This window comes from Natator depressus, chromosome 8 (assembly GCF_965152275.1).
Source record: "Natator depressus isolate rNatDep1 chromosome 8, rNatDep2.hap1, whole genome shotgun sequence".
Classification (NCBI taxonomy): Eukaryota; Metazoa; Chordata; order Testudines; family Cheloniidae; genus Natator; species Natator depressus.
The window spans coordinates 22,441,155-22,458,746 of record NC_134241.1 but is presented as its reverse complement, the minus strand read 5'-3'; the positions used below and the strand labels follow the sequence as shown (position 1 = coordinate 22,458,746).

The window sequence follows — 17,592 nt, the reverse complement described above, 5'->3', positions numbered from 1 at the left end:
TGAGGCCAGATGTTCAAAGCAGCTCAGCACCCCATGTGGATCCAACAAGCTGGCATAGTTAATGCTTCTCCATGAGAGGTGGTTGCTATGTCAACGGGAGAAGCGTCTCCCATGGACACAGTGATGTCTACATGAGGGGATTAGCTTGGTAGAACTACGTCGCTCAGGGGAGTGCATTTTTCACACCCCTGAGCGACAAAGTTCTACTGATATAGATCTGTAGTGTAAATCTGGCCTACGTATCCATGTACACAAGCCTTTATTCTCCTTCATCTGAAACTTACACATCTGAAACAATTACCCAGTTCTAAAATGCATGTTTAAAAAAGAATATGATCAGTTCTACTACTTTTAGCATGCGTGAAGAGGGGAGGCAAATAGCATTAGACCCAGGATTTGTTCTTATAACACTCTAGCCACAGAATGTCTAGAATTGCACACTCCTCTGTGCAGAGTAGGGCCTTTGGATGCGTGTACTAAGTACCTATCTGTTAGGACCTGTGTAACAGAAAAAGGCCTAAACCAAAAGCTGAGATATGAACACACCCAAACTTTGGGGAAGACTGGCTCTGGATCTAAATTTGTCCTGGCTCAAGCTCCTCTCTAATATATCTATCAGCTGTTTTAATACTGATCATTATGCATGTGGATATAACCATGGAAACACCTTACCAAGAGATGGGGTGGATTCCCCAGCACTTGAAATCTTTAAAATAAAGATCAGATGGCTTTCTAAAAATATGCTTTAGCTCAACCACAGGATATGGGCTCCATGCTGGAATTAGTGGGTGAAATGCACAAATGCACAAAGCCTGGGAAACAAGCAGGGAGAACTGGAAGTCCTGGCATAGTCAAGGAATTATGATGTGATTGGAATAACAGAGACTTGGTGGGATAACTCACATGACTGGAGTACTGTCAAGGATGGATATAAGCTGTTCAGGAAGGACAGGCAGGGCAGAAAAGGTGGGGGGGTTGCACTGTATGTAAGAGAGCAGTATGACTGCTCAGAGCTCCGGTATGAAACTGCAGTAAAACCTGAGAGTCTCTGGATTAAGTTTAGAAGTGTGAGCAACAAGGGTGATGTCGTGGTGGGAGTCTACTATAGACCACCGGACCAGGGGGATGAGCTGGACGAGGCTTTCTTCCGGCAACTCGCAGAAGTTACTAGATCGCACTCCCTGGTTCTCATGGGAGACTTCAATCACCCTGATATCTGCTGGGAGAGCAATACAGCAGTGCACAGACAATCCAGGAAGTTTTTGGAAAATGTAGGGGACAATTTCCTGGTGCAAGTGCTGGAGGAACCAACTAGGGGCAGAGCTCTTCTTGACCTTGCTCACAAACCGGGAAGAATTACTAGGGGAAGCAAAAGTGGATGGGAACCTGGGAGGCAGTGACCATGAGATGGTCGAGTTCAGGATCCTGACACAAGGAAGAAAGGAAAGCAGCGGAATACGGACCCTGAACTTCAGAAAAGCAGACTTTGACTCCCTCAGGGAACTGATGGGCAAGATCCCCTGGGAGAATAACATGAGGGGGAAAGGAGTCCAGGAGAGCTGGCTGTATTTTAAAGAATCCTTATTGAGGTTACAGGGACAAACCATCCCAATGTGTAGAAAGAATAGTAAATATGGCAGGCGACCAGCTTGGCTTAACAGTGAAATCCTTGCTGATCTTAAATACAAAAAAGAAGGTTTCAGAGTAACAGCCATGTTAGTCTGTATTCGCAAAAAGAAAAGGAGTACTTGTGGCACCTTAGAGACTAACCAATTTATTTGAGCATAAGCTTTCGTGAGCTACAGCTCACTTCATCAGATGCAGTGAGCTGTAGCTCACAAAAGCTTATGCTCAAATAAATTGGTTAGTCTCTAAGGTGCCACAAGTACTCCTTTTCTTTTTACAAAAAAGAAGCTTACAAGAAGTGGAAGATTGGACAAATGACCAGGGATGAGTATAAAAATATTGCTCGGGCATGCAGGAGTGAAATCAGGAAGGCCAAATCACACCTGGAGTTGCAGCTAACAAGAGATGTTAAGAGTAACAAGAAGGGTTTCTTCAGGTATGTTAGCAACAAGAAGAAAGTCAAGGAAAGTGTGGGCCCCTTACTGAATGAGGGAGGCAACCTAGTGACAGAGGATGTGGAAAAAGCTAATGTACTCAATGCTTTTTTTGCCTCTGTCTTCACAAACAAGGTCAGCTCCCAGACTGCTGCACTGGGCAGCACAGCATGGGGAGGAGGTGACCAGCCCTCTGTGGAGAAAGAAGTGGTTCGGGACTATTTAGAAAAGCTGGACGAGCACAAGTCCATGGGGCCGGATGCGTTGCATCCGACAGTGTTAAAGGAGTTGGTGGATGTGATTGCAGAGCCATTGGCCATTATCTTTGAAAACTCATAGCGATCGGGGGAAGTCCCGGATGACTGGAAAAAGGCTAATGTAGTGCCCATCTTTAAAAAAGGGAAGAAGGAGGATCCTGGGAACTACAGGCCAGTCAGCCTCACCTCAGTCCCTGGAAAAATCATGGAGCAGGTCCTCAAGGAATCAATTCTGAAGCACTTAGAGGAGAGGAAAGTGATCAGGAATAGTAAGCATGGATTCACCAAGGGCAAGTCATGCCTGACTAATCTAATTGCCTTCTATGACGAGATAACTGGTTCTCTGGATGAAGGGAAGCAGTGGATGTGTTGTTCCTTGACTTTAGCAAAGCTTTTGACACTGTCTCCCACAGTATTCTTGCCAGCAAGTTAAAGAAGTATGGGCTGGATGAATGGACTATAAGGTGGCTAGAAAGCTGGCTAGATTGTCGGGCTCAACGGGTAGTGATCAATGGCTTCATGTCTAGTTAGCAGCCGGTATCAAGTGGAGAGCCCCAAGGGTCGGTCCTGGGGCCGGTTTTGTTCAATATCTTCATAAATGATCTGGAGGATGGTGTGGATTGCACCCTCAGCAAGTTTGCAGATACACTAAACTGGGAGGAGAGGTAGATACGCTGGAGGGTAGGGATAGGATACAGAGGGACCTAGACAAATTGGAGGATTGGGCCAAAAGAAATCTGATGAGGTTCAACAAGGACAAGTGCAGAGTCCTGCACTTAGGACGGAAGAATCCAATGTACCGCTACAGACTAGGGACCGAATGGCTAGGTTAGCAGTTCTGCAGAAAAGGACCTAGGGGTTACAGTGGACGAGAAGCTGGATATGAGTCAACAGTGTGCCCTTGTTGCCAAGAAGGCCAATGGCATTTTGGGATGTATAAGTAGGGGCATTGCCAGCATATCGAGGGACGTGATCGTTCCCCTCTATTCGACACTGGTGAGGTCTCATCTGGAGTACTGTGTCCAGTTTTGGGCCCCACACTACAAGAAGGATGTGGAAAAATTGGAAAGAGTCCAGCGGAGGGCAACAAAAATGATTAGGGGACTGGAACACATGAGTTATGAGGAGAGGCTGAGGGAACTGGGGATGTTTAGTCTGCGGAAGAGAAGAATGAGGGGGGATTTGATAGCTGCTTTCAACTACCTGAAAGGGGGTTCCAAAAAGGATGGATCTAGACTGTTCTCAGTGGTAGCAGATGACAGAACAAGGAGTAATGGTCTCAAGTTGCAGTGGGGGAGATTTAGGTTGGATATTAGGAAAAACTTTTTCACTAGGAGGGTGGTGAAACACTGGAATGGGTTACCTAGGGAGGTGGTGGAATCTCCTTCCTTAGAAGTTTTTAAGGTCAGGCTTGACAAAGCCCTGGCTGGGATGATTTAATTGGGGATCGGTCCTGCTTTGAGCAGGGGGTTGGACTAGATGACCTCCTGAGGTCCCTTCCAACCCTGATATTCTATGATTCTATGAAATGCTATGGCCTGTGCTAGACAGGAAGTCAGACAAGATTAACATAATGGTCCTTTCTGTCACTAAAAATGTAAGAACAATTTGCAGACTTGATTTTTGTATATTGTGCCAAGTCAGACTGAATTCATTTGTGCAAGAAGCTCCACCAAGGAAACATCAGCAAGCCAGGATCTGTGCTACAGCTGAGTTAAGAGAGACCATGTGCTCTGCGAGCACGGCAGCCATGTTGCAGAATGATGCACAGTCTGTTCAGCTGCAGGAGAGGCAGCCATTGAAAAGTGGCTTCATACAAGACACTCAAAGGAGGCAGCATATCATGCAGCTCTGCTTGCAGTCAGAAAGGAATTGTCCACATTTGGCATTTTAGCAGAAGAAGGTGCCATCTGTACAAAAAATGTGTGAGCTAAAGAGAAACTGTTAGTGTGCTGTAGAATCTCTCAGGGCAGAAATTTATTTTCATATTGCTTCTAGTGCTTGGCCCAAAAATTCCAACTGTTTGCCATCTTGGGAGATGGGCATATGGGGGAGGGAGAAGCATTCTGTATCACAATGAGCAATCATGCCATGGTGTGAAAACTAAAACAAGGGAATAATAGATGTTCTGTATTATTGATGCCTGGAAGGTTTCATAAATATACTGCCTAAGGACTTTTCCATTGGAGGACTACTGTGCTATGTGATGGTTTCTCAGTGGTTTCTCCTTTTATATGACACTTCAGACTGCTTTACTGTTACACAGCTAACCTTTAAAGTCCAGATGTAGAAGATCATAGGGCCCTGCCAATCTCAGATTACAACACTTTATTCAATCTGCTCTCTGGGATCATCATCTTCACTTTACAGGCACAAACATTCACAGAAAGCACATGTCAAATTGAAATGCACAAGCATTTGTGCAACTGAATTTTACATTCACTGACACTTGAAGCACATGCATATTCATCCAATCGGGAAACAACATGCCATGTGACTTCTCTCACCAACCACAATTAAGCAACATACATGGATTCTGAATAGTCAGGATAAATATGTCAAGAGATATTTGTCAAGTAGGTTTGAATAATGAATAAATCTGAGGAAATCACAATCCATGAACAGAAAAAGAGGCTAAACTCATTGAGTAAATTATTCACTGCAAATTATTTGCTCAGTTCTGCTACCAACAATGAGTCTCTAGTATGGGATTTTTAAATGCTGGTATATCAAACTCCATTCGAAATAGCTCCCCACTCTTCCTATCATGTCTGAAGCTGACTCCTCCCCTAACTCAGTAAAGAGTGCTCTTGCCATTTCATTTCAGACCACAAATCACCCAGCAATAATGCCCGATAAAGGAGAGCCATTATTACCCATAAAGGAACTTCTGCCTCAGGCTGTTTGCATGCTTGCAAAATGGTATTTTAATTGTGATCATGACCAATTTGGAGATAATTGCTTCTCCAGCACACACTGTTTCTGACAGTACAATGGGCTTTTTAATTAAATGGTTGGAATTAGCTTTCGGCACAGTTGAGGTGACTGTCTGGATAAATCCTTGACAGATTCATGATCGAAATGAGGAGGCTGTGATCCTAAAATATCTTGGGAAATCACCAAATACAAGGAAAATAATCACCAATAGGATATAACTTTCTTGCAGTTTCTCCATTAAACTTTCAGCTGATCACCCACGCTCCTCTCTCTTCCCCATCCCCCTCCCCCCCCCCCCCCCCATATACTGATTTGTACAATTAGGGAAGCAAAGCCAAGATAGTTTGTAGTCTTTGGCTCCCCCAGCTACCCTGTGCTGCAAAACAGTCCCCAGAACTGTGGGAGTCTGTTGTGCCTGCTTGTCCCACTCCTTCCAATGGGAACGTTGAAACTTGGATGAATTAGTTACAAGGCTCCCTATAGAATTATCTGTCATCACGGTGGGGAGACTAGAAGATTATTTATGGGGCTTTATAGTATTAAAACCAAAGCAGGGAAGAAGCCAGCAGAAGCAAAGGTGGGCATCTCTGCCCTAGAAGAAAAGCCCCTGGAAAGTTGTCTCACAGAGGTGACAGACCAGGGTGGTGTGTCACCTGCAAGAATAACATGAGCTAACCCTGGAATGAAGCTCAATGTGCTATGGTGGCTGAGCTTCCTGGATGTGAACTCTAGTCCTGAGCCCAACATTAGACCCAGGATTTGTTCTAGTCAAGGGGCCAAATTCATCCCAACTCCCATTCTGAGCATGGTGCGGGGGCTGGGGTAAATAGTGGCTTGACACTTTTGTACCTCCTCTTTCTGAGGGCTACTCTATGTTGTGCTCCACTACCAAGAGTGCCAGCGCCCTTCTAGCAGGCAGAAATAGCTGGAGAACAGGAACATGCCTGTCCCCATTCCCCAGTCCCCATGCATGCCCCTTACGCCTGGGTCTCTGTGAGGGTAGTATAAAGCTAGCTACACTGACTATACCTGCCCAGGATGCCCCCTACACCAAGGGAATTCTCCAATGGCCATATACAGCATTACATGCCAGCAGAGAAAATGTAAAAGCACTGTAGAATCAGTCCTCTTAACTTTAACAATAGCCCGGGCCTAGCCCTCACACTCATATCCATCTTCATCTCAAGAACCCTGGCTTGATTCAAGTCTGTAATCTTACATTAAATTAACCTTGGTGGCTACCGCAAGGACAAGGGGCCACTCCACACCTGGAACAATGTCACGAACAAGTGCAAGGATTTGGGCTGCAATAGCAGGCACAGCACATGAAAACCCTGTGGGGAGTGAAGATGGCCCCTGCTGGCTCGAGCTGTCTCACTAATGGACTACAGAAGGGAACTCATGCGTGGCAGCTACCTGCACTTTTCGAAGCCGTTGAATAAACATTGGGCTTATCGCTGGCTCCAGTCTTGTTAACCTTTACAAATAAAAATATTTATTCCCAAAGTGTAACAACAACAGAGAAAAAACCCAAAAGCAAAATACTCAGAACCCTCCAAGCATGGCGAAAGCATCAATCTAAGCCTTGCTGAGGACAGATTGACAGAGAATACCTCTGCCTCCCTAAACCTATTCCAGGGAGTGCAGCCACATCTGCTCTCCGTTTGGTAATCACCCCCGAATCTGCCTGTTTATAGTATCAAGTGCTTTCTGAATAGGAAACTTTATTTTCAATTCACGGGAGCCTGGTTTCTGTTTTTATGGTGGGGAAACATTTGTGGAAGACTTATACCAAGTTCTGCAGCTGCTTACAGACTAGGCTTGGAAAGATTTGATTTGACTGGGGGTTTGTTAATTCTGTACCCCACCTAGAAAATGAAGGAAACAGTTTTTCATCATCAATATTTACAGAGATAGAGAGGTTTTTTTTGTATCACCTGAGGGTAGTAAAAGTCTCTGTAGGTGCATGTTTGTTTTGTGTTTGTACATGTGTGCTTTTGCTTCTCCACGTACATTGAACATTTGTGTTCTGCGTGTAGCTGTGTCAGTGTACATGTGGGTTTGTAAGTATCTGAGTTGGGACTGTGCACAGTTTGTAGGTACATCTCTTTTAATTCACACATTTGCTGAATCAAATGCTTTAACTTAGCTGGAACCCCTTGCCTTTTTCATGGACCGCACAGCCTTGTAAGACCTAGGCTATGTCTACACTTAAAATGCTACCGCGGCACAGTTGCACCACATTACAGCAGTGGGAGGGGTTCTTTCTTACACTGTCTACACCAGGGGTTAGGCTGGCTTAATGGCTTCTCTCAGTGCTGTGGATTTTTCACACCCCTGAGAGACGTAGCTATGCCAATGTAAGTTTGCAGTATACACCAGCCCCTAGTACATAGTAAGAACATTCTGTCTGCTATGTAATACACCTGTTTAAAAATAATCTGTCCCCACTTTGGGATTTGGGTACCAAGAAAATTTTAAATCTGAACTCTAGGAGAGCTGAACATATTACTATTTGCATCACTGTAGCACAAGATAGAAACCCCATTGTGCTGAGCTCTGGCCAGACATATTAAAAGACAGTGCCTGCCCTGATGGGTTTACAATCTAATTTAGATCCAACAAGTGGGTGTAACAGATGATTGGAGCGGACGGAGGTTCAGGGTAACTCTCACAGGAACATACAGTAACATAGACTTGCTACATGACAATTAGCAGGTTTCAAGTTAAAATACATTTTTAAATAAACCAGAAATAGTAGTGATCTCAGGGATCTCTGATGAAGCTTGGTAGCAAATGCAGCCAGCCTTTCAGCTGCTCCCTGCTCCACTTGTACCCCGCACTCTGGGGGCTCAACTCAACAGCAGCCTTGTATCATTACACTTAGTTCTCCATCTGTGCCCTGAAAGTATTTGCATTGCATCAGTAAAGTACTAATGGATCCTGTAGCTGTGTCATAGCTGTGGGTAGGAGTGATGCTGATTACTCTGGTCTTCTGTTTCATAACTGATGAGTGGAGGAGGAACAAAGCCCTCAGCTGTTTCTCTTCTGATGAGGGCTGTGAAGAACCTGTCTGATGAGAGAAGCTTCATTTTGGAACAGCTTACCAAAGGCAGTTACACTGGGCAGCCCCCAAACCTCCCTAGTGTAATTGGACTACGTGAATTGCTATGGAGTTGTGTGCTGAAGCCTAAGTGGGAACAAGTGCACATAAATAGGGTGTGGTAACAGGGCTGGAATGTAGGTAACACTCTGAGCTGGGTCAGTACAGAGCATTGCAACCTAAAGAGGCCTTGACACCGCATCTCTGCCTTTATTTTTGTTAGATCAGATCCTGAAGTCTTAATATGAAAAGCAGTGGCACAGAAGGCTCAGAGACAAAATAATCCAAAAGATCTAAAATGCACATTATTGTCTGTCTGAGCAGAACGTCCAGTAGATGGCAGAGTTGAAGCAGCCCACAAAATAAAGGAGAGGGAGATGGTGAAATGAGATTTCAAGAAAGGAGCCTGGTTGACAGATGGCCACTTCCAGTTCCACTATGAGATTCCAAGGAGCCTCTGTTATTGTCAGACATGTTGAGTACCCTGTCACTGTGGGTAGATAAAGGCAGGCAGGGTGTCCTGAAAGGCAACAGAGATAGAAGCATCCCGAGATGCTGAAAAATTTGAAGACCTAGGACTTCTTCTATGATTAAATCCTAACAGGTTCAAGAAGACTTAAGTCCCAACTACATTATGCAGACAAACTGTAGTAGGAGCGTTTGAGTGAAATCAGAACAAGAGGGGAGGTGGGCGGGGTGGTGGCCATATATCACTGGAACCCAACAAACAAGGTGAATCAGGAGTTGAGGGTACCTCTTAGGGTTGAAAACTGTGTTGGTCTAATAACCTTCCATGCCTGCCTTTTCTTAGGAGACTGATAAGTAAGAACATAAGAATGGCCATACTGGGTCAGACCAAAGGTCCATCTAGCCCAGTATCCTATCTTCCAACAGTGGCCAATGCCAGGTGCCCCAGAGGGAATGAACAGAACAGGTAATCATCAAGAGGGAGATTCCCAAACCTGAGCCACTCTTTTTGGGTGACAGATCTGAGGAACTGTCCCAAATTGAGATGTCATTAGAGGAGGTTTTGGAACAAATTGATAAACTAAACTGTAATCAGTCTCCAGGACCTGATGGTATTCACCCAAGAGTTCTGAAGGAACTCAGATGTGAAATTGCAGGACTACTAACTGTCATCTGTAACCTATCACTTAAATCAGCTTCTGAAACAAATGACTGGAGGATAGCTAATGTGACACCAATTTTTTAAAAGGGCTCCAGAGGTGACCCTGGCAACTACAGGCCAGTAAGCCTCACTTCACTACGAAGGAAATTGATTGAAACTATCGTAAAGAACAAAATTGTCAGACGCATAGATGAACACAGTTTGTTGGGAAATAGTCAACATGTTTTTTTGTAAAGGAAAATCATGCCTCACCAATCTACTAGAATTCTTTGAGGGGGTCAACAAGCATGCAGACAAAGGATATCCAGCGGATATAGTGTATTTAGATTTTCAGAAAGCCTTTTACAAGGTCCCTCACCAAAGGCTCTTAAGCAAAATAAGCACTCATGGGATAAGAGGGAAGGTTCTCTCGTGGATTGGTAACTGGTTAAAAGATAGGAAACAAAGGGTAGGAATAAATGGTCAGTTTTCAGAATGGAGAGAGGAAAATAGTGGTTTCCCCCAGGGATCTGTACTGGACCCAGTCCTATTTAACATATTCATAAACGATCTGGAAAAGGGGGTAAACAGTGAGGTGGCAAAATTTGCAGATGATACAAAACTACTCAAGACAGTTAAGTCCCAGGCAGACTGTGAAGAGCTACAAAAGGATCTCACAAAACTGGGTGACTGGGCAACAAAATGGCAGATGAAATTTAATGTTGATAAATGCAAAGTAAAGCACATTGGAAAACATAATCCTAACTATACATATACAGTGATGGGGTCTAAATTAGCTGTTACCATTCAAGAAAGAGATCTTGGAGTCATTGTGGATAGTTCTCTGAAATCATTCACTCAATGTGCAGCAGTAGTCAGAAAAGTGAACAGAATGTTGGGAATCATCAAGAAAGGGATAGATAATAAGACAGAAAATATCATATTGCCTCTATATAAATCCATGGTACACCCATACCTTGAATATTGCGTGCAGATGTGGTCGCCCCATCTCAAAAAAGATCTATTGGAATTGGAAAAGGTTCAGAAAAAGGGCAACAAAAATGATTAGGTGTATAGAACGGCTTCCATATGAGGAGAGATTAATAAGACTGGGACTTTTCAGCTTGGAAAAGAGGCGACTAAGGGGGGATATGATAGAGGTCTATAAAATCATGAGTGGTATTGAGAAAGTAAATAAGGAAGTGTTATTTACTCCTTCTCATAATACAAGAACAAGGGGCCACCAAATGAAATTAATAGGTAGCAGGTTTAAAACAAACACACGAAAGTATTTTTTCACGCAAAACACTGTCAACCTCTGGAACTCCTTGCCAGAGGTTGTTGTGAAGGCCAATACTATAACAGGGTTCAAAACGGAGCTAGATAGATTCATGGAAGATAGGTCCATCAATGGCTATTAGCCAGGATGGGCAGGAATGGTGTCCCTAGCCTCTGTTTGCCAGAAGCTGGGATTGGGTGACAGGGCATAGATCACTTGATGATAACCTGTCTGTTCATTCCCTTTGGGGCACCGGCCATTCGCCACTGTCAGAGGACAGGATACTGGGCTTGATGGACCTTTGGTCTGACACAGTATGGCCGTTCTTATGTTCCTATGTTATGTTCTAATCATCAAGTGGTCCATCCCCTGTCATCCATTCCCAGCTTCTGGCAAACAGACATAGTCTGCAGACATATTCTGTGCTGACCCATTGTGGCTGTTTACAACATCCCTTTTATAGCAGTCACCCAATATAGTGTCCATTTCTCAAAGCTCTGTTCCCTTCTGATGCACTGAGAGAGAGAGAGAGAGAGAGAGAGAAATAACCCTTTGCTATAGCGCATCAGGATTACAGTGAACAATCACTTGGCAGCCCAAAGTAGGTTATTTTAATGGACCCATCATTCTGAAATAAGTCTTCCACCATCTGTTTGGCCTCATAATTACAAATGCAAACAACATAATTCACAATTGCAACATAAAAAAAAAAATAGAGACGAGATTAAGATGATTGTGTATGGTAGTTATTCCAGGCCATCAAGCATCTGTTCTGCTTTATTCCTGTTTCAGGCACAGGTGGAAAACAGCCTCTCTGATTCTTTATTTTGTAGCAAACTGTAATTCACAATGTGTTTTCCTGCAGTAGTTACAGATGTAGCAAGAGAAAGTGGGGAAGGTTTCGGGCAGACAATGTGATATACTCTTGTCCCCATTAGTGGTGAGGCGAAGAGACGCATTTAGGCTGTGCTGAAGCAGAGTGGGCCATGCAGCATTTTGGGTAGGGACGCAGGTTTATCCCAACCCCAACTGGAAGAAGTTGCTAAAGAGTTAGAAAGGGGAGAAAGGGGGCAAAAGGAAAGAAACACTTCACTTTTAAAAGCAGTATTTCCCATGTTTAACAGTGTTAAGGGAAACAAAGTAGCTCCCAGAGATCCCAAGATGTGTGAGTGGGGACTTCATGGGCAAGGTTATGTAGCCCATGGTTGTGTATCTTTCCCAAAGTACTTCTATGAACCTGGAAAATGGACGAAGAGCTGCTCCGCCTCCAGCCCACTCACTCCTCTCCCTGCTCATTTATCTCCACCCTTTCCCCCAGTAGAAAACTAGTTAGATAACAACTAGTTCCTTACATACCATAGGATGAATTTCACCAGGCCCTGCCGACTTGAATTTCCAGTAGTTCTGTTTGCTTAATTCTCAGCTGTGATACTTAAGTAACTATAAAAACTATATACAGTATATCGATATTATCATAAAGCATTTACAGTGTAGATATTAAGCTACAACTCTTCAGTAGAAAAATGCCTGGCAAAAAGGTATGGAGTAAAATTTTCAAAAGCACCTACGTGACATAGAAGCCTAAACCCCATTTTCAAAAGCACCTGAAGTTGCACTGACTTTCAATGAGACTTAGGTTCATCTAAGGCCCAGATCCTCAAAGGTATTTAGGCACTTAACTCCCACTGAATACCCAGTGACTTTGAGGATCTGGGCCCTAAGCCACGTAGGTTCTTTTGAAAATTTTACCCCTGGCAATGTCGAAGAAATAGTTACACATTGCAAATTTCTTTGGTTAGTCTCTAAGGTGCCACAAGTACTCCTTTTCTTTTTAGTATATACAAGGTATACCCCTTATTCCTGTTTAATGGTGCCGGTCCAAAAGCAAGCAGAGCTTGCAACAGATGAGAACAATAATATTAATCACTAATTATCTGCACTCATGTAACATCTTTCATTCAAGGACTGCAAAGTTCTTTTTAAACATTAAATGATACTTAGCTACTTACTCTGAGGTAGGTAACAATAATTTTCTCTGTAGATGGGGCACACAGAACATGGCAACAACAACACTGCATACATTGAAACATATGGCATTTGGAGGCTGTGTGTGTAAGGAGCTAAGAATCAGGCCCAACTGATTAGTTGTGGCCCAACTTCTGCTTTAAGTTACATCAGGGAAAATCCAGAGTAACTCCTGTCTGTGTTACTTATATGGCCTCCATCTAAGCTCTGCACAATCTTGAATGTATTTATACTGTAAGTTATAACATCCATTTAGATAGGGAAGTGCTATTCTCCCCAACTAACGGATGGGGAACTATGGCTCACATAGGCTAAGTGGTTTGCCCAAGGTAACACAAGAAGTCTGTGGCAGAGAACTGAACCTGAATATCTTGAGACCCAGGCTAGCACCCTAACCAGTGGACCGTCCTTACCATGTTTAGAATTAATTTCCACTGAAGATAATTCTATACCTTAATTTTGATTTGCTTCCCACTTTAGTCACAAGTTCTTTGCTGATGAAGCTGCTTTGAATTTTTCATTAAAAACAGAAGCCCCCTCCATAGCCTATATTTGTGGTGTTATGCAATGGAAGTGAACAGCAATCATATGCTCTTGGTGATGCTCTTGGTTTTCATTTCAATTGCAATATGTGGATTTACCAGCTGTAGCAACCTACATGGAACCCAAAGGGTGCAAACAGCAGTGACTTTAAGTCCTGGTAGGTTCTGTTACTCTTAGTTTGTTTTAAATGCAAGAGTATGCTTAATCCCATTACCAGACTGGGGTGAGACTGGAACGTTCTGCTTGATCAAGCACACAGCCTAATTTGGACAAATTCTTCATCCATTTTGTTTTCAATTGACATTTTTGTTCTTTGCCAACCAGATAAAAAAGAAAAATTCAGTTCAAAAGGAAACAAAATGAAAAATGGAAAATATTCAATGCAAATTGTGAAACATTTTGGTTAAACAAAAACTGCTTTTTATATTGAAAAAAAAATCTCACTGGAACAATTTTGACCAGCTCTATTCTTTGCACATTATGATATAATTACAAATTAGTCTTCAACAAATCCATCTGGGAAAATCAAGATTCTACATCTTCAGGCTATTTACTGTGGCACTAATAAGCAAGGCATGCCTTTCCCCTTATGGCTTCTCATAAGCAAATATTAGTGGGCCTGTGGTAAGGAAGATGGAGAACAAAAGTAAAGGGAGAATTATATTTGCACTGAAAAGTATGTAAAACAAGACAAAAAATTCACCCCACAACCTATTCCTATTGGGCTGTTGGCACAATGATACAAGAAGCTCCACCACCAGAAGTTCCAGTTCTTCCTCCACATTTGGAGGCATTTTAAATCTGTGGGTCCAAACCTATATTGCAAATCACTAATCACAGATGGTTCTCATGCTTATCTGTGCCCCACTCTTAATAAGTGTGTGGACTTCATGGAACAAACTGACTTCCTTCTCTCTGCTGGCTCTGAGCAGAATGACTCATGCCTCCAGAGAGGGAAATTGAACTGCCACATTTGGGTAACAGTTGAAAATCGTTACAGGATGTTAAGGAGGACAGCACCGCCTACTCTATCCTGGGAAGTAGTGACTCTGCTGGAAAAAGATTTGGGGGTTGTGGTGAATAATCAGCTGAACATGTGCTCCCAGTGTGACAGTGTGGACAAAAGGGCTAATTTGACCTCTGGATGAATAAACAATCTCGAGTAGGAATAGAGAGACTATTTTACCTCTGCATTTGGCACTGGTATGACATCTGCTGGAATACTGTGCCCAGTTCTGGTGTTCACAATTCAAGAAGGATGTGGATAGACTGGAGAGGGTTCAGAGAAGAGCTCCAAGAACGATTAAAGGGTTAGAAAACATGCTTTATAGTAACAGCGTCAAGGAGTTCTATTTATTTAGCTTAACAAAGAGAATGTTAAGGAATGACTTGATTACAGTCTATAATTACCTACATGGGGAACAAATATTTAATAATGGGTTCTTCAATCTAGCAGAGAAAGGTATAATACAATCCAATGGTGGAAGTTGAAGCTAGACAAATTCAGACTGGAAATAAGGCACAAAGTGACCGTAATTAACTACTGGAACAACTTACCAAGTGTTGTATTGGAGTCTCCATAATTCTCCATCGTTTTTTAAGTCAACATTGGATGTTCTCCCAAAAGATCTGCTCTAGAAATTATTTTGGGGAGGTTCTATGGCTTGATTTATACAGAAGGTCAGGGCTAGAGGATCCCAGTGGTCCCTTCTGGCCTTGGAATTTATGACTTTCTGAACCTGCTCAATACAATTTCTGGGGTGAAATTGAGCTTGGAATTTACCTCTCATTCTGCTTTTTTGCTGATATGTGTTAATGTTGCAGAACATTTTAAATTGATTTCATATTCCCTGTTGGTAACCTATCTAATGTTTCCAGTACAACTGCTCAGATTGTCTCTCTGTAAATTACTCATTTATCCTAATTTCAAGAGAGAGAAAGATTTTGGTTTCTGATTTGTAATCTTTGTGTTTCTTTGCATGATTGACGTCTTTTCACTCAGAGACAGATTAATGATTTATAGAAGGTGTATTTGTTAAAGATATGTTAGCCCTTTCACATACACCTCTGTAATTCCTTAGGATCTTCTTTGCCTTCTGAGTGGCAAATTTTTAAGGAATTTATTTTGAATGGACCAAAGCAGCAATGAAGTTTAAGAGTATGCAAGAGCTGGGAGACCACCACAGAGCTGTTGTGTTAGTGCTCACTGATGTTTAAGAATGCATTTCCTTTAGTCACATTTACACATTTGCTCACTTCCTTTGAAGATTCAAGCTATGTTTTACTCCCACAAATGCGTGAGGAAAGTAAATTTTAAGCTAGAAATGCCAAGGTGAAACTCTGCTAGTGCCAGTATTCAGACTGCTCCCTGCATCTGCTTGGGAGCTAAATTTGTCTGCCTAGCTGACAAATGTCTCCATCCTCTTCTGCCATGACTATTTCTCTTCATTGCATACTGACAGTCAGTAAAGCCAGAAAGCATATTTTATATAAGGCACTGCTTAATGAGGCAGGAGTACAGGGTTCCCTTACCAGAGTGCTGGCAAAGAAACAGTTAAACAAGTCAGACTAGTATCTTTGTAGCTAGAACCATACATTCACATAAGTTATACTCTTCAACAGTCAGCCAACAAATCCTACAATAGGATACATCTTGACAATGGATACACAGCTGGTGTGTTGAGACCACAGCTTATCAGGCTGACCAATGTGATCGAATTCTTTCCTTGTGCTCCCCATCTGTCTGTCTGTATCCACTTCTTGTTTCTTGTCTTATACTTAGATTGGAAGCTGTTTGGGCCAAGCACCATCTTTTGTTCTATGTTTGTATGGCCCCTAGCACGATGGGAACCATACTCCAGCAACAGTCCCTGAAAAGATTCAAAATTTCCTAAAATACCCCAATCAAGTTTGAAGGTATATTTGACCTGCTATTGTCTCCTTAATATTTTTTTAAAGGAAAGAAAATTTACAGTTTGGGCCTAAGCAGTGCACAGTGGACAGTGTGGTGCAGTGTGTAAAATGTACATAAATATAGTCAAAAAAGCAACTTTCTCACTACAGCTGCATTTTTAACATCAGTTTCTCATGAAGGCATTTAGATGGATTCACCAGCAATGTGGATTTTAAAACATTTTGTAGTCAAATTTAAATACAAATTTGTCTCGGAATCACTTGACGTTCTTGAGCCATCGTACTCAATGTGTGAAGTATCTACTTCAGATCAAGTACATTCCATCACATCTTGTGACCTGGAACTAAGCATATGCTCATCATTCTTTATTAAAATTTAGTTGGACTTTTATAAAAACAATTGCTTCCCATCCCACTTATTCCAGCTTCTGGTATATCTTGTCAGATCTCTCCATAGAGCCTCACTCCTAAAATGAGCTCCCAGTTCTCACTTCAAGAAAGAAACATGCCACTGAAAGGAAATGTGTATTTTGACTTCCTTTACTTCAGTTTGTTCCTCTTCTCCCTTTTCTCTTCTTTACAGATGTAACTCAAATAGTCCCTGCACACTGTTTATTAGCGGAACTCTGCCTGGGTTCTCACTCTGCCCATTCAGCTTTGGCTCCAGTGGATTGGCTCTGCATTAGCTGCAGTCTCAGGCTCATTTCAAGACTGCATCCAACCAGACATGTACAATCCCATGGAAGACAGTGGAGTTATACCAGGGGTGAATCTGGCTCCTTGAGTTTGGTCTGTGTCAAAGTTACATCAGCTCAGTTAGGTAAAGTAATGTGATTTATACAGCTGAGGACCTCACTGGATTATGTTCAGGAAATGAAATTGAAGAAGCCAGTCTGATAACTGGATGGTAACTTTCAGGAGATCCAAACTCAAGAGTGGAATACAGGACGGGGACCATCAAACACTTGGTGGTAAGTCTGTAGCCTCCAGCCCAATCAACAGTACTGGAGTGAATTTTAGAGAACATTGGTCACTGAGCCTCTTTTTCCTATGTTATATGGCAAAGCTCACTGGTTGGGAGGAGTGTGCTGGATTGAGAACCTCAGAGACTGAAGTTCTTTATTTATCCACTGGAGAGGTACAGCATGGTCACCATTAGTGCAAGTTTGCCTGTATTGCCTCTCTCCAATGTGCCTCAAACCTGACCCTGACGGATCATTTCTATGGGTGTGGACAATTCAGCTTGGCCTCTCAAGGGAGATTGCCAGGCACTGCCGTCCCCCTGCCACAGACCCCAGAAGAGAGAGAGATTTATCAAAAATCAAAAACAGGGAACTAGTTTGAGACAACCGATGCATTTCATGTGG

General features: G+C 42.7%; 1 protein-coding gene across 4 annotated transcripts in view; it reads right to left on the bottom strand.

Moving 5' to 3' along the window:
- Positions 1-17,592, bottom strand: part of HTR4 (5-hydroxytryptamine receptor 4) — a 210,516-nt gene that overhangs the window by 4,981 nt on the left and 187,943 nt on the right. The gene's annotated exons all lie outside the window — the stretch shown is intronic.